Source organism: Neofelis nebulosa, chromosome 1, assembly GCF_028018385.1.
Source record: "Neofelis nebulosa isolate mNeoNeb1 chromosome 1, mNeoNeb1.pri, whole genome shotgun sequence".
NCBI lineage: Eukaryota > Metazoa > Chordata > Mammalia > Carnivora > Felidae > Neofelis > Neofelis nebulosa.
Window position 1 is genome coordinate 68,261,534 of NC_080782.1, and position 22,131 is coordinate 68,283,664.

General features: G+C 36.8%; 1 long non-coding RNA gene across 1 annotated transcript in view; it reads left to right on the forward strand.

Moving 5' to 3' along the window:
• LOC131509400 (uncharacterized) overlaps positions 1 to 22,131 on the forward strand; it is a 61,499-nt gene that overhangs the window by 6,899 nt on the left and 32,469 nt on the right. The window contains exon 3 of the long non-coding RNA XR_009260469.1: positions 18,636 to 18,749. This is a non-coding gene — a long non-coding RNA (uncharacterized LOC131509400). The remainder of the gene's footprint in view (positions 1 to 18,635; positions 18,750 to 22,131) is intronic.

The following is a 22,131-nucleotide window of genomic DNA, read 5'->3' on the forward strand; positions in this document are numbered from 1 at the left end:
TATTTATTTTGAGAGAGAGAGAGAGTGTGTGGGTATGAGCACAGGGGAAGAGAAGAGAGAGAGAATCCCAAGCAGACTCAGTGCTATCAGCACAGAGGCTGACAGGGGGATCAATCCCATGAACCGCGAGGTAATGACCTGAGCTGAAATCAAGAGTTGGACACTTAACTGACTAAGCCACCCAGGCACTCTGCCACTGGAGTTTTGATAGGGATTGCATTGAATCTGTAGATCACTTTGGGTGTTAGGGACCTTTTAGCAATGTTAATTCTTCTAATCCATGAGCACTGAATATCTTTCCATTTATTTATGTCTTCTTCAATTTCCTTTATCAGTGGCATATAGTTTTCATTGTATAGGTCTTTTACCTCATTGATTAAATTTATTCCTAGGTATTTTATTTTTTTTGATGCAGTTGTAAATGTGATTGTTTTCTTAATTTCTCTTTCTGCCCTTTTTGTGTATAGAAACACAACTGATTTTTGTATAATGATTTTGTATCCTGCAGCTTTACTGAATTCATTTAAGTTTTTTGATGGTCTTTAGGTTTTTCTGTATATAATATGTCATCTGGAATTAGAGGCAGTTTTACTTCTTCTGTTCTCATTTGGATGCTTGTTTTTCCCTTTTTCTTGCCTAATAAATCTAGCTTGACTTCCACTATTTGGATGAATAAAAGTGGCAAGAGTGGGTGTCATAGTCCTTTTCCAAGAGAAAAGTCTTCAGTTTTTCACTGTTGAGTATGATGTTAGCTATGGGCTTGTCATATGTGGCATATATGGCATAAGGCATCACTGTGTTGAGATATGTTCCCTCTATAGCCACTTTGAGAGTTTTATCATGAATGGATGCTAAATTCTGTCAAATGCTTTTTCTGCGTCTTTTGAGATGATCATATGATTTTTATCCTTCACTTTATTAATGTGGTATATCATATTGATTGATTTGCAGATATTGAGCCATCCTCACATCCCTAAAATAAATCCCACCCGATCATGGTGTATGATCCTTTTAATGTACTGTTGAATTCAGTTTGCTAATTTTTTTTTTTTAAGGATTTTTACATGTATGTTCATCAGGGATATTAGCTGGTAATTTTCTTTCTTATAGTGTCCTTATCTGGTTTTGGTACCAAGGAAATCTGGCCTCATAAAATGAGTTTGGGAGAGCTCCTTTATTTTCTATTTTTTGGAAGAGTCTAAGAAGGATTTATATTCTTCATTTTTAAAAAATTTTTATTTTGAGAGACAGAGAACATGTGAGCAGGGGAGGGGTAGAGAGAGGGAGAGAGATTGAATCCCAAGCAGGCTTGATAATGTCTGTGAAGAGCCTAAACCATGAAATCATGACCTAAGCCAAAACCAAGAGTTGGATGCTTAACTGACTGAGCCACCCAGGTGCCCCTTAATTCTTCTTTAAATGTTTGGTAGAATTCACCAGTAAAGCCATCTGACCCTGAACTTTTGTTTGTTAAGAGGTTTTTGTTTACTAATTCAATCTCTTTGTTATTGGTCTGTTCAGATTTTATTTCTTCATGATTCAGTCTTGGTTCCTAGGAATTTATTCATTTCTTCTAGGTTGTCCAATTTGCTAGCGTATAATTGTTCATAGTAGTCTTGTATGATCCTTTGTATTTCTGTTTAGTAGTTATGCCACCATTTCCTCTTTAATTTCTAATTTTATTTGCATCTTATCTCTTTTTTTCTTAGTGAATCTAGCTAAAGATTTACCTACATTATTTATATTTTCAGAGAATTAACATTTAGTTCCATTGATCTTTTCTATTGTCTTTTTAATCTCCATTTCACTTATTTTGGCTATGATCTTTATGACCTTCCTTCTGGTAAGTTTGGGCTTCGTTTGTTCTTTTTTAGTTCCTTAAGGTATAAAGTTAGATTGTTTGTTTGAGATCTTTTTCATTTTTTACTATAGACACTTATTGCTGTGAACTTCACTCTAACAATTGTTTTCTGCTGAATCCCTTCAGTCTTGGTTGTTATATTTCCTTTTTCATTTGTCTGAATATATTTTTTATTTATCTTTTAGTTTCTTCTTTGATCATTGTTATTCAGTAACACGTTTAATTTCTACGTATTTGTGAATTCTCCAGTTTTCTTCTTATAATTGATTTCTAGTTTTATACCATGGGAATTGGAAAAGATGCTTGATATGATTTTAGTCTTCTAAATTTATTAAAACTTGTTTTGTGGCCTGACATATGATTGATCTATTCTGGAGAATTAGAATGTTCCACATTTGCTCAAGATGAATATTCTACTGCTTTTTGATGGAATGGTTCTGTAAATGTCTATTAAATCCCTCTGGTATAATGTGTAGTTTAAGTCCAATGTTTCCTTATTGATTTTCTGTCTGGATTATCTACCCATTGATGAAAATGACGTGTTGAAGTCCCCTACTATTACTGTATTGCTGTCTATTACCCCCTTTAGTTCTGTAAGTATTTGTTTTGTATATCTTGGTTCTTCTATGTTGGGTCCATAAATATTTACAATTGCCATATCCTCTTCTTGGATTCACCATTTTATCATCATGTAACGACCTTCTTTGTCTCTTATTAGTCTTTGTCTTAAAGTTTGTTTTGTCTAATATAAGTATAGCTACCCATGCTTTCTTTTCTTCCCCAGGTTGGGGAATATCTTTTTCTATTCCTTCACTTTCAGTCTATGTGTGTCCTTAAAGCTGAAGTAAGTCTTTTGTAGGCAGCATATAGTTGGGTCTTATTTTATTTTATTTTATTCCATTCCATTCCATTCCATTCCATTCCATTCCATTCCATTTTTAAGTAATCTCTACACACAACATGGGGCTTGAACTTACAACCCTGAGATCAAGAATTGCATGCTCTACCAACTGAGACAGCCAGGTGCCCCAGGTCTTATATTTTTTTACTACATTGAACTACTCTTGTTCTTTTGACTAGAGAATTTAGTCCAGTAATGTTTAAAGTAAATATTGATACGTATGGACTTATTGCCAGTTTGTTAATTGTTTTCTCACTGTTTTGTAATTCTTTTGTTCTTGTTTTCTTCCTTTGTGATTTGATACTTTTCTATAATGATATATTTAGATTCCTTTCCGTGTATCTTTTGTGTGTTTACTGTAGGCTTTTGCTTTGTGGTTACCATGAAGCTTACATCAAACATTCTAGAGTTATAATAGTCTATTTTAAGCTGATAACAATTAAATTTAAATACATTCAAAAGCTTTACATTTTTACTTCCCCTCTCATGTTTTATATTTTTAATGTCATAATTTGTCTTTTTACATGTGTATCCATTAGCAAATTATTGTAGTTACAGTTACATTTACTACTTTTGTCTTTTAACTTCATGCTAGATTTATAAATGATTAACCCACCACCATTACATTAGGTTATTCTGAACTTAACTATGTTTTACCTTTTCTTGTGAGATTTATACTTTCAGATATTTTCCTGTTGTTAATTAGAGCCCTTTCATGTCAGCTTAAAGAAATCACCTTAACATTTCTTATAAGGCCACTGGGGTGGTGCTGGACTTCTTAAGCTCTTGCTTGTCTAGATAACTTTTTATCTCTCCTTCAGTTCTGAAGGACAACTTTGCCAGGTAGAGTATTCTTGATTGGCAGTTTTTTCTTTAAGCATTTTGAATATATTGTGCCACTCCTTGCTGGCCTGCAAAGTTTCTGCTGATAGTCTAATGGGGGTTCCCTTGTATATAACAAATTGTTTTTCTCTTGGTGCTTCTAAAATTCTCTTCTTACTTTCTACTTTTGATACTTAAATTATGCATCCTGGTGTATGTCTTCTTGGGTTTATTTTATTGGAACTCTCTAGGATTCCTGGTTCTGAATGTCTTTTTTCTTCCCCAGGTTAGGGAGGTTTTCAGTCATTGTTTCTTCAAGTAAGTTTTCCACCTCTTTCTCCTCCTTCTGGATCCCCTATCATGCAAATATTGGCCTGCTTGATAGTGTCCCAACAGTCCCTTAAGCTATCTTTTTTTCTTTTTTCTTTTGCTCTTCTGATTGGATGAATTCCACTATTCTATCTTTGAGTAACTGATCCTTTTTCCACTGCAACCAGTCTGCTATTGAACCCCTCTATTGAATTTTTCAGCTTAGATTTTGTATTCCTTAGCTCTGTGGTTTCTGTATGGTACTTTGTTATATTTTCTATCCCTTTGTTAAAATTCTTACTTTATTCATGCATTGTTCTCCTGGCCTCAGTGAGTATCTTTATGACCATTATTTGAACTCTTTGTTAGGTTGATCACTTATTTTTGTTTCATTAAGTCTTATTCTGATGTTTTGTTCTTTCATTTGGAACATATTCCTCTATTTCTTCATTTTTCCTCTCAGTGATGATTTCTATGCCTTAGATAAAATAGCCATATTTCCTAGTCTTGATGGACTTGTTCTCATGTGGAAGAACCATATCATTCAACCTTGCCCTAGCTATTGGTTGTCTCTTAAGTCTTTGTGATTGCCTAAGCAGTCTTTTTTGTTCTTGGTGGCTTCCAGTATTGAAAGTGTGTCAAGACCTGTCAGTGTCCCAAAGGGGAGGATCTCAGTCAACACCTAGATTCAGGCTCATTGGAAGCTTAACTTCCAGGCAGCAGCTTTTAAAATATCAAATATGCCTCTTTCAGGGGAAGACTGGGAGATGGGCATTTCTGTCTGTGGCCTCAGCACTGTGTCCTGAGGGGATAAGTGGCCAAGAACTATTTCTCTGTTTGTTACAGTTTTGTGGGAGGGACCTGAAAATGTAAGCCACACTGGCCACTAGAGCCAGGTGATGAAAGGGCATCTTTTGGATGGCAGCCACAAAAACTGGGTCCCCAGATGTATACACAAGCTCCTTTCCTGGAAATATTGGCAATCTGGCATGAGGCAGCAAGAGAGTACAAAGGTGGTACCCACCAGCTCCCTGGTCTCTGGAGGGTATTGTAGTCAGCCCTTTGTTGTGCACTAAATTAGAGGCCCACTGTGCAGGCTATAGGTATTAAGATGTGTAGATAGACCTCTTTCACAGAAAGCCTGGCCATGTTTAAGCTGGACCCTAAGGAGTTTGCTGTGGTAAGTCCTTGTAAGCACTTTAAGAACTGTCTCTTAGTTTTCTATAGCCTTGTTGGTCTCATGGATGCAAGCCCCATTAACTTTCAAAATCTGGCGTTTTAGTCACCCATTTCTTAGGTGGAAGTGCAAGGCTTGAAGTTGGAAGTTCCCTCCGGGTTGTGTGTTGCTGTGCCAGAGGTGGGGTTTATGGTGAGATTGTTTATTAGCCTCTTCTGCCGGGTTTTATGTGAGTCTTTTCTCATTTACCCAATGTGTGGGAGCCACTCAGTTTCTGGCTTTTTTCCAGAGATACTTGGTCTGTATGTATCTGTAGATTTGGTGTGTCCATAGGAGGAGGTGAGGTCAAGAGCCTCTTATATGAGAATATTACTCAGTGATTAAAAAGAATAAAATATTGCCATTTGCAACAACATGGATGGAACTAGAGTGTATTGTGCTAAGTGAAATAAATTAGTCAGAGAAAGACAAATATCATATGACTTCACTCATGTGGAATTTAAGATATGAAACAGATAAACATAAAGGAAGGGAAGCAAAAGTAATAAAAACAGGGAGGGAGACAAACCATAAGAGACTCTTTGATACAGAGAACAAACAAGGTTGCTGGAGGGGTTTTGGGTTGGGGGACGGGCCCAATGGGCAAGGGGCATTAAGGAGGACACCTGTTGGGATGAGCACTGGATGTTATATGTAAGTAATGAATCACTAAATTCTATTCCTGAAATCATTATTACACTATATGTTAACTAACTTGGATATAAATTTAAAAAAAAAAAAAGCCTCTTCTATTGCCATCTTGAACCAGATCCAAACGTTGAGTTGCTAATATCAATTATTAGAAATTTTTCTAGGATTTTTCTTTGGTTCTTTCTCAAAGATGTAGGTTATTTGTGGTATCTTTTGTTCCTTTGTTATGTACCCTCTTTTATTTCTTGAAATATATTAAACATACTCATCTGATATCCTATAGGTAAAAAATTTGTATAGTCTAACTCTGTTTCAACTCACTGTCCCTTGTCTATTTTCTCCTAGGTTTTTTTTTTTTTTTTTTTTTTTTTTTTTTTTTTTTAAGTTGTGGTATCCATTTGGGTCTGTTCCTCTCGAAAGGGTTATGTTTGGTATTGCTGGGTACTTGGGACACTGCGAACCCATGAACACTCTCAGACTATCCTATCCACTGCACATAAGATAGGATGTACCCTATTCTATATGAGCAGAGACTGGTGTTAGTAATTTTCAAGGGAAACTTTTCCCCTCATTTTATCCTTCTTCATAATACTTAGGCTTATTGTCTCTACTGGTTGTCTCTATAGTGTTATTCCCCCTCTCCTCACGTAATTCACTTACCAAGGATGTTGCCTTTCACGGGACACAACCTTACACACGGGCCATACATGGAAAGTTCTGTTTCCCACTTCACTCAGGCCTCATGTCTTATCTCCTGACTCCCATATGGCTCTAGGAAGCCTAAACTCTAAGCCACCTGGACAGAGGTCCCAAGCAAATGCCAGCTCCAGAACTTGCTTTGTATTCAAGTTGTCTTTTATTTATGGCCTCTGAGGACTTCCCCTATTTTTTAACCAACTCAACCATTAATTTAGAATGATATTTAAAAATATTTGATCCAGCACTTTTAATTATTCTGAATTAGGGGGTTTTCCTGCATATCTCTCCTGCCATATTTGCAGGCACAAAACACCTTTTGAGTTTCTTCATCAATTTGCTCCTTGAAAAATCATCCAGCTTAAGAACATCAGAAAGGCTTATCACTAAGGCTGTTTATTCTACTAATAACCTATGTGTAAAGGTAATAATTCTTCCCAAAATAATTTATAATTTAGAGAAATTCTCACCAAGTCTCTTAAAGTAACTTGGTCAAATTCTTTGGGAACCTAACAAAATTATTCTCAAGTTCATTTGGAATAAGAAATTGAGGAGAATAGCCATATCAGTTTAGAAAAAGAATAGTAATGGTAGAGGACTAACTCCTTCTTTAATATTAAATGTTAAACATACTCTATTTTTTAGAAATTTTTTAATGTTTGTTTTTGAGAGAGAGAGAGGTAGATACAGAGCATGAGCAGGGGAGGGGCAGAGAGAGAGGGAGACACAGAATCCGAAGCAGGCTCCAGGCTCAGAGTTGCCAGCACAGAGCCTAACACGGGGCTTAAATCCACGAACTGCCAAGATTATGACTTGAGCCCAAGTCAGGGCATAACCGACTGAGCCACCCAGGCACCCCAAATATTCAACATATTCTAATTCTATTCTAATATTAATATTAAGACATATTTTAAACTTTATAAGATAATTAAATCTGTATGGTAATGGCACAAGTACTCATCTATCACTGGAATGGAAGATATAACTCATAACAATTCTGAGTATATGTTAAGTCTTGATTTGTCTTTTTTTTTTTTTTTTTTAATTTTTTTTTTCAACGTTTATTTATTTTTGGGACAGAGAGAGACAGAGCATGAACGGGGGAGGGACAGAGAGAGAGGGAGACACAGAATCAGAAACAGGCTCCAGGCTCTGAGCCATCAGCCCAGAGCCTGACGCGGGGCTCGAACTCACTGACCGTGAGATCGTGACCTGGCTGAAGTCGGACGCTTAACCGACTGTGCCACCCAGGCGCCCCAAGTCTTGATTTGTCTTAAAGCAAACTTCCCAAATCAGCAGAGAAAGGTGGGTTTAACCCACACATGTTGCTGGCAAGAGTGACTTGTCATGTTGAAAAAAAAAAAGTTTTACTTGATGTAAAGCAAAATAAGGCCTATGTAGTTTACAGACTTAAATGGGAAAAAGTGTTAAAAGAGCTATGTAAAAATACTTGCTTGATTATAGACAGTACTGAATAAACTTGAAAATCAATGGCTTGGAAGGTGGCAAGAAACTGGTTACAATGAATGATGAGGTAGTAGAGCGATTTATCTTACTTTTTGATCATGAGAAAGTATTACCTTTCAAAAGAATAAATAAAATTTATTTTAAAAACAAAACCATTGGAGGGAGTAAGAAAATAATTGATAATCTTAATTTGGCAAAATTTAAAATTTCTTTGTCTTTAATAATTAAAGAGAAATTCCATGTATCATATTGGCCAAATTCATATAATAAATATAATCATAACAAATACAATCCTTAATAATTAAATCATTCATGTTAATCCATGTGAATGCTGAGAACCTAGTAGAATCAAAGGCAAAAAGAGAGATTTTACAAAAGAGAAACGTGAATTCTAAAACATACCAAGAAGTGTCAAAACCTTAAGGAATTCGGTGAAAAATATTTTTGTAACCCTACTGATTTGTAATAATACTATTTGACCCCTAAATTTACAATTTACAATTTGTTTTTCTGATATTTATGTTGACTTTTTTTTTCTAAAAACTAGGCCTGTTTGTGTTTATAGAAGCCTTGTTTCTTTAATTTTGTACTTATTTTGGGAAAGCGATTGGGCTTAAATGTTTTTCTTAACAGATTTTTCACTGTGAATGTACTAATCATTAATGCTTAATGTGTTCGTATATAAATGGTGTGTTTGAGTAAGATGTCGTTTGTCTCTAACCTGGTTAACAAAGATTTCTGTAAAATTTTCTCTGCACCATTTTACTGAAAGTACTGACTTGTCAATGATGGTGATACTGCAAACTGAATGGTAAATGAATGCTAATTTAAAAAATTCCTTTATGAGTCTGTTTTAGTATAAGCAGGATACCACCAGGTGGCAGTACAAGCAAAGGACAAAATCTTCACTGTAATTTATAGTTACACTTTAACTAGAATGAAATGAGTAATTGAATATCCATATTTGAGTAGAATCACCCCATCTTCCTAGGTGTTTTTAAACCTTGTTTTATACTATTTTTTTAGAGGTTAGGTTTTGTTTTTTGTTTTGTTTTGTTTTGTTTTGTTTTTGTTTTTAATCTGGTCAAGTTGTACAGGAAAGACCTGTTTTAATATGTTACTTTGAGTAACCCAAAAGAACATCTTATGGCTTCCAGTCCAGACGAGACTGACACATCTTTAGGTGGTAAGATTACCTATGCCACAGAACTGTATGTCCTAAGCCAGTCAGGAGAGTAAAGCCAGTGCTTTAGTCAGGAGCCAGCCTGCCAGAAAATATACATGGCAATTGGGGTTGAATTATTCATAGATGCTTCTTTTGTGGGTTAGACAGCTCAATCTGTCTAAGTATTTTTTTAAGTCAGGTATGACTTGATTGCAGTGCTTAGTCACATATCTGGAAATAAATAGTTGCTAGATAAAAATATGATTTTTTATTTTTGTAACTAAATATATATATGGCATGTGTTTCATGTCCATATATTTCCAAGGGTATTTTTAGAGACATCTGTTTCCATATCAGTAACTTTGCTCTTTCATGGTGCTAGAGTCTTTCTTTGGGGAGCAGATAGAAGCGTTGGAGGATGTTCTGTAAGACAGGCGCTCCTCAGGTACATGGAATAGCTCAAACAGCTCAAAACCCAAAGCCTGGCTTTCTAATGAGTGGCTTTAGTTATATTAGTGTTAATATTTGTTTTAGCCACTGAAAGAGAATTTCCAGCTGCTCCATTAGAGATATGAAGTCTCTCAGCTGAGTAAATTAAATCCTTTGTACTGAGGCAACTTGAAAGTGAGCATCCATGGATGTGGGGGGATCTGTGAGAAACCATAGAGAGCCCAAAAAGGCCTAAAAGACAGAAGTTTGAGGATTCTTATCCTTCAAACGTTCAAAAGGAGAAGAAGTGATTTCAGTAAATTATAATAACAAATGTCGTATCAATTCTGTAAGATAAAATAAATGATTGGTGAAACGACATCATTTATTCACGAGAAGCCAGACTAGGTTTAACACCCATCACAGCAAACTTTCCTTTTTAAACAAAGTGTCCAGACCTCCAGAGCTGGGAAGGGTGGAAAACCTAGAAATCTGATTTGAGCAACACACTTGACAGTGTGGTGTTGACAGAAAGGTGTTGTCTCTCAACACACCTTTGGCTGAAGTGCGGTATAAGTGTCATTATGTATATTGATAATTGATTAACTACCAAGGTGGTGCTGTTTAATAGATTGATGTCAAGTGGAGGGATGTTTCTAGGGATGTCCTTGGCCTTTATTCTTTAATACTTTTTATTAGTGATTTGGATGAAGATGTTGAAAGCATTCTTACAAAATTTGAGATGATATGAAGTTAAAGAGAATAAATTAAGTGGTCAAATAGAGTTCTAAAATCTTAGGCTAGTTGAACTTGGTGAGTGCTAGAAGAGTGATTTTAAGGAGAATATATATTTAAAAAAAATAAGAGGATCTATGTAAAGGCCACTACTTGAGTCCTAAAATCAACAGCATATATACAGGGTAAGTCATATCTTAGCTGTAGCACATCTAGAAAAGACTTAAGGGAGTGTAGTTGGCAGTGAATATAGTATAAATAAGCTGTGTACCATGACTGTCAGTAAATACTAATTTAGGTTTTATTAAAAAAATGTGGCATGGCAAAGGAGAGAGGAGATGTTCCTTCTTCTGGCTGGACCACCCTCTCTTCGATTTTGGGTGCTGTACCTCAAGTGGAGCATTGCTAGGCTAGGGACTGTTCAGGAAGGAGACAAGCAAGATGATAAGAGCTGCAAACACTGTTATGAAGGGCATGGCTGAAGAAACTGAGTATTAGAAAATACTACATCAGAAGATGGAGTAACACTGGCTTCACATATTTGGAAGTCTGCATGTGAAAGAGGGATTAAACTTGTTCTGTGTTCAAATTAAAATCGAGGGGGTGGAGACCTTAGACAGTTTTGCATTTCATGTAATGACCCTCTGATGGTTGCAAGCAACCCCAGAGAGGTACAGACTATTTCAAAAGATGGTGACTTCTCCATTATTAGAGTATTCAAGCATGGAAATGTCTTAGCAACTGATAGATAGTTGAATGAATTTAAAAGTCCCTTCCAATTCTGTGTTTATGGTTATTTTCTTAACCCATTATTAAGCTAAAAAAAAGTCCTTAAGAAAAGGCATATTTGAGGGATGCCTGGGTGGCTCAGTCAATTAAGTGTCCCACTCTTGATTTCAGCTCAGGTTATGATCTCACGGTTCATGAGATTGAGCCCCCATTGGGGTCTGTGCCAAAAGCACAGAGCCTGCTTGGATTCTCTCTCTCCCTCTCTCTCTGCCTCTCCCTTGCCCACATGCCTGCTCTCGCTCTCTCTCAAAACAAATAAACATTTTAAAAAGAGAAAAGGTACCTTTGAACATTTCTCAATATTAATTTATCTCATTAATTCTAATATATGGTTTTTTTTTCTTCTCCATGTCTTTAGTTAGCAGAGGCAGTATCAGATTTAAAATGTGACCTTTATTCCTGTTGTCTCAAAGATATGGTCAAAGCCCCAATGCCAAGATAAACATAATAGGTACCAAGTGCTTCCAAATTCTAAATCGATTCTAAATGGGTCATGTCAAATGATTGGGTAACCAGTTCTGCCTGTATTTAGCCCATTGCTTACCTCTGGGGTTGGAGTTGAAGAGTTGGTGATGAGGACTGTTTGAGAGACTCATTAGTGTGCCGTAAGATACCCATCTCCCCATGGGGAACTTCTGGGAGAGCTTGACATGTATGCCTTGGAATTTGGGAGACTCAAGGACAGTGGCTGAAGTTACCCATACCTGGCAGTAGCTCAAAAGAGAGAGAGAGCTTTGGTAGAAACAATCTTCTCCACCACGAAAGGGGTGTAGCAAAGGTGTGTGTTTCCCCTAGACCAGAAGTGGGGTTATTTTTAAGGGCAAGAAAGGTAGAGTAACCTAACCCCACAGGCCTGCATCTTAGGAAGATAGCTCAGGGGAGCCAATTTAAATTCAACAAGATGTTGGAATTTTGATAGTAAACAAGAGACTTTTAACATACGTAAGATTATTCTTGCAACTTAAAGGGATAGAGAGAGCTATTAGACCTTCCATTCAAGGGTTTAGAAAAGGAGTCCAGAAAGCAGGTTTGAAGAGACAGTGTAGAAAAGAATAAAGCTGCCTTCTGCTTGCATCCTGTGCAGACCAACCTAATAAATAGATAGTGGGAATGCCAGAGCCATGGATTCTAGTTGTGGGCTTTCACCAAATAGCAGTGTTCATAGGTTCAAGTCACCCCACCTCTTTGGGTCTCAAGTTTCTTCACTTGTGGATGATCTCCTGCTTTGTTTTAGCTATGTAGTTCTTTTTCAATTTCACTTCACAATCAAGATACACAATATATGTCTTCTATACGTATAAAAAATTTAGTATTTATAAATATTTATACCCAGAACTTCTTTCAGAAAAAAAAATTTCATTAGCTGATCTCCATTTTCTTTCAGCATACTGATTGTGTTTTGTGCCTAGATATAGTGTTAAGGTTATCTTCTGCATTTCTCTAGTAGTTTTCCTCTGCTAAACTTTATATAGATAAGCTTTAGTAAGATATGGCATTTTGAGCACATATATTTTAAGAGTTTTACCCATATTAATTCTGCTGATTCAGTCTACATGTGGTTTTTACATTTTATAGCTGGAAAGTCACAGGCAAACTAAATTGAAGGAGATAAAAGGAATGTCAATTAAATACAATTAAATATTAAAGAACTCCCCAGAACTCTTGGAATTCATGAGATAGCTCTGCATGTTCTTACTCATTGTGCAACAAAAAATAGACTTAGTTTGTCTTGAATGTTAAGTCTCTTCATAATAAAACTGCTCTGTAAGGTAAGGTAATGTAACTATCTATAAATTCCCGTCAGAGTATCTGACATGCCCTGGAAAGGGTTGGCACAACTAAATCATTGCTTTAACTAGTTTAGTTCTTTAAAATTATACAGTAAGGTGTGTATTTCAGTTCAAATGAAAATGAGCCACTGATTAGAATATCATAAAATAGACAAAATGAGAAGGCAACATTTATCTTAATCTGCTCAGTTCTTTGCTGGAATTCCTCATTTCTGGGTTGACCTCTTGAGCAATAGCAATAATTTGTTATAAATTAGATCGTGTACTTATTAGCTTTGAATTTTAAAGACATTCAGTCTTTGTAATGATACTGAATGGAGGATTCTTGAAGTATAGCACAATACATGGATTGCATATTTATATATACTGCAGCATCTATGTCATACATTGAACTAGAACAGCGCAGCAAAAGCAAAAACCGTGGCACCCGTGACTCCAAAGCCTATAACTTGAGATATCTTTGCTATTTTCACCCAATTTGGATTTAAATGATCTCTAAGTTTTCTTCTATCTCCACAATCCTATGATTTAGTTCACAAGAGACATCATCTTTAAAGCTTAGGTGTAAATTCAGCCATGGCAGCTTAAGGCTCTAAAATCTCAGTATCCAGAACACCAAAAACCTTGTTAGAATGCAATGAGAATAAGAGTAAGAGAATGGAAAGTCAAGTGTAATACAGTGCCTTTCCTTAAAAATACATGTACATTAGTTTAATTTCCCTTATGTTCCCGGGGCTGCTCCACATCATGGTGGTTAAGAGACTTATAAGGAGTGTTTACAGAGAAAGAAGTAAACAGAGCACTGAATTCTGTTTCTGAGGGCAGGTTATTTTCTTCCTTACACAGCTGTAGACTTCCAAGTCCACAGATGTAGGCCAGTGGTAATAAGAGGCAACTGTACATGTCATGAATTAGAGGGTGGCAGCAGCACATCTTATCATTCCAGGCTTCTGGCAGTATTATTTTTGCAACTCAGCACATTTCCTCTTTTTTCCTACTCTTTTAGTGCAGTCTCTACTGCTTCTCTTTACACAAGGATCTACATAAGACCTAATGGGGTCAGAGAGCCTCTTCCCCCTGGCCATTGTGATTGGTTAAGATATGACTCATGACCCAAGCTAGGCCAGTGAGAGCCCTTGTCTGAGACTTTCCTATAGTGGAAAACTGCTTTTGCTTTTGAGTTCCTGGAGCTGGATGAGTAGCTGAGGCTGGCTAATTTTATCATTCTGTGGAGCAGGCCTTCTGCAATTGTCAGAATGAGGCCTACACTGAGAGAGACAAAGAAGAGAGGAAAGAAATGGTGATGTTGTTTGAGGTCTGGCTCTAGTTCTGTATGATGTTAGCTCTAATAAACCACTCCTTTTTTGTTTAATGTAAGTTGATTTGGATTTCTGTCATTTGTACCCTGCCTGATACAGATTTCAAACAGAAATATTAGAAAACACCGTCTTTTGGAATGTTACTTCATAAACCTAAAAATACAGATGATTTTGGTATGATAATAAAAATAACTGCAATTTATCAAACATCTACCAGGTGCTAAGCATGGCAAGGAGTACATGATGTGTTTTGTGTTATTTTCATTTAACCTTCACAACAGCCTATATAGTATATGTATCAGTTAGCTATTGCTGGGTAGCTAATTGTCCCAAAACTTACTAGCCTGAAAAAATAAGACTTTAGTTAACCATGTCTGTGGCTTGGTTGGGTGATTCTTCTGGTTTAGAACAGGCTCAGCTGATCTTAAACAGGCTTACTCATGCATCTTCAGTAAGTTGGCAGATTTCTGGGAACTGAGTGGTTTGGAATGACCTCATTCATAGGTCTGGAGTTTGGTGGTCTTCTCAGCTGGGCCCTATAGGAGTGACTGGATTTATGTCTCCGGCAGGCTAGCCTGGGCTTGTTAACATGAATGTCATAGGGTTCCAGGAGAGTGAGTGAAGGCAGGAAGTCCTCTCAAGGCTCAGGTGAGGTACTGGCATCTTGCTACTTCTCCTGCATCCTATGGACCAAAGTACAAGGTTACCCTCATTCAGGGAATGAGGTAATAGTCTCCACTTTAAAAAAATTTTTTTTTAATGTTTATTTATTTTTGAGAGAGAGAGAGAGAGAGAGTACAAGCAGGAGAAGGGAGATACAGAAGAGGGAGATACAGAATCTGAAGCAGGCTCCAGGCTCTGAGCTGTCAGCACAGAGCCTGATGTGGGGCTCAAACCCACAAACCATGAGATCATGACCTGAGCTGAAGTCGGATGTTTAACTGACTGAGCCACCTAGGTGTCCCCAAAATCTCCACTTTTAATGGGAGGAGCTGAAAGTCAAAGGGAATGGATATAAGGAGGCATGAAAAAATGGTAGCACAACTACTTTACTAAAAAAGGTATTGGGTGCATATACTTCAAAAGTTAAGAAATTTATTCAAGGTCATATGGCTAGTAAGTAGCAGAGATAGGATTTGAGCCTTAATCTTCTGACTGAAAATCTCACTCTTTCAGCGTTTTTCTATTCTTGCTGATTGATCTATGTAGTCCAGATGTCACAACTTAATTAGTTTCTGAAGTCCTTTTTCTTAGATCACTTTTGAATGACTTATCAGTTATTATGAACAGTTTCTTTATTATAATAAAGGTATTAATTTTCTGTGAATAGGTTATTCTTGAGCCACTCTTATGAGTATTTTCATTCATATTTATAGCCACAATAAAGTTCATATTTTCATTCTTGTATCATGGCTATGATTCGAAATACCAGATGTTATTTTGGGAGAATAGGTAAAATAACTTGGAGTATCTTTTAAAATTTTAAACAATATTTAGATGTAGTGAGGAAACAATGTGTTCAGGCAAATGGGAAGCTGGAACATAAGGAGATCTGTAAAATGGGAAGAAGACTGACAACAAATGGAAGAAAGCAACAGTGGACTTCAACCCTTAGGATTCTAGGGAGGGTAGCAGTGGCAGTAGCTATCATTTACATTGAGGAATCTTATAGCCTGGTGTGACAGTCTTCATGAATAGTCCAGAGTCAGCCCTCTCCAAGGATCCTCAAAATGAGAGAATATGGGGAAAAGAAGCAATGTACTCAGAGCCTGCTATTGCCCTGTAAGACTTAGATGCCCTACGTTATGCCTCCCCGCAAAAAAGTTTAGCTTAATGCCCCTCTGGCATGCCTAGTTTAATAGTCTGAGTGTTATAATTGTTCCTCTAGAACAGTCCAAAGGATGTTGGTGAGGGAGGGGTGTGGTCACATAGGCAACTTTGTCTTATGAAATTCAGTGATTAAAATGGATGATCACTGTGAAGAAAGGAAGATTGGAAGAACATAGAAAGAAACAGATGGTGGGAAATTAAAGAAGATAACTGCCAGGAAATTTCTTCCTGCAATTGAAGTAAGGGCTTCTCTCAGAAGATAACACTAGGCAAGTAGAACTGAACAGTTGGGAACTTCTCAGAGATCATTTGATTTGAGGTGGGATGACTAGAACTTACATTTGGGATATACGCGTGAGGAAAGGGAGTGTTCATAATGGTTCGAATGAGACAGGAAGAGGTAAAGAAGGACAAGTAGGAGGACATCTTTGGATTGGTAAAGAAAGCGCATGGTTTTATGATTTAAAAACTGGCTACTAGAGGAAAAAGTGATTTGTATAGTTTTTAAACATTATAATATCTTATATCTTCACTTTCTTTTCAACATTGGTAAATATGTCACTTTAAACAGCACAATAGGTTCTAATTTTAGAATCTGATGATGAGGAAAAGATGAGGTATGAGAAGAACAGCATGTATTTTCCTCAGAGGGAAAAAGCCAGGGATTGCACTCTCCCTAATGAGTTTCCTAAGTGGTTTGTTTGTTTTTAAATGTTTATTTATTTTTGAGAGAGACAGAGCGTGAGTGGGGGAGGGGCAGGGAGAGAGGTAGACACAGAATCTGAAGCAGGCTCCAGGCTCTGAGCTGTCAGCACAGAGCCTGACGCAGGGCTCGAACCCACAAACTGCAAGATCATGACCTGAGCCGAAGCCGAATGCTTAACCAACCGACTAAGCCATCCAGGTGCCCCAAGTGCTTTATTTTAAGAGGGTTTGCATGTTCTGTGTTCAGAAGCACAGAGAAACTTGCAATGGAGAATCAATTTCCTGTTTTTTCTGTTAATCTCTATCTGACCCTGGATGACTCTGGAAAGAAAGAGTGGTCATTCTACCAAGTCAGTGAAGTTTGGTCTGTAGTCAGGGCTAGATCCCAGGGCTGTGGAACCTGACATTCCTGTACTCCATGTCTGTGGGAATTTGTCCATATCTGACTGTCATCTAACTGCAGACTTTTCCCCCTATACCAAAAAGGTGCAGAGTTCTAACCACAAGAGTGAGAATTCTATATAAACTTGAAATCACTTTTCAACATGAACCATTTGAAACAATAGATCCCACTTTATAATATTAAGGAAAATAACCCAAGGAAATTAAAAGAAAGCAGATCAATGTTCATTAGATAGGAATGTATCTCAGAAAGGAGACCAAAAAAAAAAAAAAAAGTTGGGTAGGGCAACTCTACATAATAATTTTAAGCTTTTAAATCACAGGTTTGAACTGTAGGAATGCCTTTGTTGATAAATACAGAAGAAGGATCAACCATTGGAACTATTTATCTTGCGTTTGTTTAAAGCACTGAATAAATTAGAGCAAATTTTGTAGAGTTTGGAAATGTGCTGTGATGTTGAATCTGTAAATATATGTATATACATATTGACCCCTTTCTTCTAAATCTGTAATTAAAAAGGGTAGGAAAAGTAACCAAACATAAAAGTAAATTCACATCCTTCACTTCCAAGTTCTGGTTGAAGATATTTGAAAGAGCAGGATGGTTTTCCATCTTTGGTAACTTAGACGTACTTACAAAAAACAAAATTATTTCAAGTGTCTTCTATAGTATTGTTATTTTTTTTTCAACGTTTTTTATTTATTTTTGGGACAGAGAGAGACAGAGCATGAACGGGGGAGGGGCAGAGAGAGAGGGAGACACAGAATCGGAAGCAGGCTCCAGGCTCTGAGCCATCGGCCCAGAGCCTGACGCAGGGCTCAAACTCACGGACCGTGAGATCGTGACCTGGCTGAAGTCGGACGCTTAACCGACTGCGCCACCCAGGCGCCCCTATAGTATTGTTATTAATCTAAGTGTTATTCTTTACAAAATTATAGACAACAGCTGTTGCCAGTGTTGCCGTCTGCTGTGCCAATGTTGCTGTCCTCAAAATGATGTCTGTGGATACCTCTTCTTACTATTTCAGTCTCTGAATTTTTATGTCAAAAGCCAACTTTGCTTAAATGTTAACTGTTTTTTTAAGTATGATTTATTCTGGAATAATTTTATGTGCACAGAAAATTTGCAAAGGCAATATAGCAATTTCCTATGTGCCCTTCATCCATCGTCTCCTAATGTTAACATCTGTAGTAGATTGAATGGTCGCCCCCCAAAATATATGGCCACAAACTAACTCCTGGAATATGTGAATGTGACCTTATTTGGAAAAAGAGTCTTTGCAGATGTAATTAAATTAAGGATCTCAAGATGGGATTGTTCTGGATTATTTGATTGGGCTGTAAATCTAATGACAAGTGTCCTTATAAAAGACACACAGAGGAGAGACATACAGGGAGAAGTGGAGAAGGCTTATTTATGTATTTATGTATTTATTTATGTATGTATGTATGTATGTATGTATGTATGTATGTATGTATGTATGTATTTATTTATTTATTTATTTATTTATTTATTTATTTTTTACTGATGTCCCTTTTTTGTTCTAGGATCCAGTCCAGGGCACTACATTGCATTAGTTGTTACATCTCCATAGTTTCCACTGGTTCATGATAGTTTCCCAGTCTTGTTTTTCATGACCTTGATGGTTTTGAGCAGTACTGGTAAGATACTTTGTAGAATATCCCCTACTATGAATTTGTCTGCTATCTTTCTCATGATTAGACTGGGTTATGAGTTCTGGGGAAGAATACCACAGAGGTGTGGTGCCCCTGTGGGGAAAGGGCTATATATATCCACATGACTTATCCCTGCTGTTGTTAGTCTTGATCACTTAGATAAAGTGGAGTTTTCCAGGTTTCTCCATTGTAAAGTCACATTTCCCCTATCTATACTATATTCTTTGGAATCAAGTCTTTAAGTTCATCCCTTCATGGGAGATTAATCTACCTCCTTGTAATAGGGAGAAGCTAATATGTGTTATTTGGAATTTTTCTGTAAGATACATGCCTTCCTTCCTCCTCTTTTTCAATAATTTATATATATCAGTATCAATGTATGTATACATTATAATCCAATTCCACTTTATGATCTAATACAACATTATTTTGTTACCCAAATTGTTCTAGTTTTTATGCCTACTATTATTATTGTTATTAATTGATTATATTGTATGATATTAGTTTAAGCTTTCTTTTTGTTCTCCAGTCTACTAGGTATCTATTGCTTCATAACAAATTACAGCAAAACTTAGGGGCTTAAAACAAACATTATTATCTCACAATTTCCATGGGTCAGGAAGTCTGGGGGTTGCTGAACTGAGTGCCTCTGCTCCCTCACAAGGCTGCAGGTTAGGTGTTTGGTGGAGCTGTCATTTTCTCAAGACTTGACTGGGGAGGATCTGCTTCCCCAGTCTCACACACATTATTGTTGGTAGCCCTCAGGTCCTTGTTGGCCTTTGGATGGAGACATCAGTTCCTTGCCATGTAGGACAGGAACAGTCCTAGAACAGCTCATAACATGGCAGCTGGCTTCCCTCGGAAGGTGGCCAAGAAGGAAATTACAGTCTTTTTGTAACCCAATCTTGCAAGTGACATCCTACCACTTTTGCCATAATGTATTTGTTACAAGTAATCCACTAGTCCAGCCCACACTCAAGGCAGGCATGGGGGTTATAGAATGCCATTCTGAAGAGGAAGAGATGGTAATCACTGGGGCCATTTTCAAGGCTGCCCACCACACTCAGTATTCCGCTGTTATATCCACTCACTTCAGTTGATTTGAATGGGCAGAGGGAGAAGAGAAGGGGGAAGCTTTGAAAAGCAAAACCACCGATGGATTAAACGTTTTGCTCGCAGTAACTTTTGACGAGGTGTCACATACTACATGGCATCTACCTCTTATTATTATTCATTTGTACATTTATCTGCTTATTTGTTTAGGAGTATATGACATGTAATTTCAAGCCAAATGTGATATTTCTGACCCCAAGCTGTGGTCTACTTGAGATTTTTGGAAAACATTTTTTTCTTAATTAGCACCTGTGCATTTTTTAAGCTGTTTAGGCCCAGCCTCCTGAGCATCAGTCCTACCAGGTGTTATGTGAGCAGAAGTGGAACAATTAGTCATTTTAATTAAGCTAAATGTAATTACTTTCATAATCTTGAGTTGTTCATATTGAACTCCCATCAAAATTGCGTTATGAAGCTGGGGAATTATGAAGAATTACTGACAAAGGATACTATCAATAATTTTTCCATTTGTATTGAACTCACTTTTAGTTTGGTCCATCTACCTTTAAATGAAATCATTTATTTGTTTCTTCTAGCAAAAAAAAAATAATTCATGCTCCCTGAAGAACACTTGAGAGTGAATAAAAGCCCAAAGGAAAACAACAAAAGAACACTCCAAATTATATACCATAGTGTTAACATTTTGATGCACAAAATTTCCACATTATTCTTATACATACATATATATATGTGTATATATATATATATATATATATATATACACACACACATATATATATATATATATATATATATATATATATTTAACACCATTCATCTCAAATTTGTGGAATATTTAGAAATATATTATGCATATTTTCCTAAATAAATTATTTTTGCAAGGATTCATTTGACTCACCATTATTATGACTGAAAGTCCCACACATGGATTTTTGCTCTGTGATCAGAGCAGTGCCATGTAGGACAGGAGTGATCTGTGATCAGAGATTATTATCACCTCTGCACTCATCCAAGAAGCATATACTGACTTCTTACTATTGGCCGGTCACTGTCGTGACAACACAATGAGAGAGATCCTGGCACGGGGAGAGCACCAGTCAAGTATTTGGAAAACTCAGTTTTTATTTCAGCTTTGCTACTAATTGGCTCATGTCCTTGGACTAATAAAAACCAACAGCTAACATACACTGAACATTCACTTAAAAAAATTTTTTTTTAAGTAAGCTCTAGGCCCAACACAGGGCTTGAACTTATGACCCCAAGATCAAGAGTTGCATCCTCTACTGACTGAGCCAGCCAGTCTCCCCTCTACTGAACATTCACTATGTGCTAAGTGCTGCTCAAAGCCCTTCACTTATACTTTCATGTTTAATCACAACACCTCAGTGAGGTAGATACTATTATAATTATGCTCATTTTACAGAGGAAAAGATTGAGCCAGAGAGATTAGGGAACTTGCCCAACGGCACATAGCTAGTAGGTAGTGGAACCAGCATTTAACCCTGGTAGCTAATTCTGGAGCTTATATTCTTAATCACCACTCTATACTTTTGAAATGACTGTGAGCACTTGCTCTCTGGCCCTTAGTTTCCACATTGGCAGAATGAATAGAAGTTGTCCTAAAAGCAGGTGATCTCCAATGTCATTTGCTTGTTTGCAAGTGTAATAGGATTTCATCATATGCATAATTAACTTATTCAACTTCAGAATTTCTTTAAATGAAAAGTGAAAGCAAGAGAGAAAGAAATTGAAAGAAAAAGTTTAAATAATACAGAGGATTGAAGTAGTCAGCAGTCAGTGCAGGTTGGTCAAAACCTATGGAAATAATGTATGAATGATTTAATTTTAAAATTATTCTTGTCATTGACAATGGAAAGAAATGTATTGTTCTGGTGACCAGGTATATTAGTGGTGATAGATTCACCCACATTCTTGAAGAAGAAATTGAAGAATTAATTGGAGTGAATGGTGAAACACTTATAAGTGATAAATTGGGGGGGGGCATAAAATCAACTTGTAGTTGCCAAAAAAATTGCACACTATAATTTTTAACCAATGTATTTTTTTAAAGTTTATTCATTTATTTTGAGAGAGAGAGAGAGAGAGAGAGAGAGCGCGCGTGCACTGGGGAGGGGGAGAGAGCCAAAAAAATTGCACACTATAATTTTTTTTTTTAATTTTTTTTTTAACGTTTATTTATTTTTGAGACAGAGAGAGACAGAGCATGAACAGGGGAGGGTCAGAGAGAGGGAGACACAGAATCTGAAACAGGCTCCAGGCTCTGAGCTGTCAG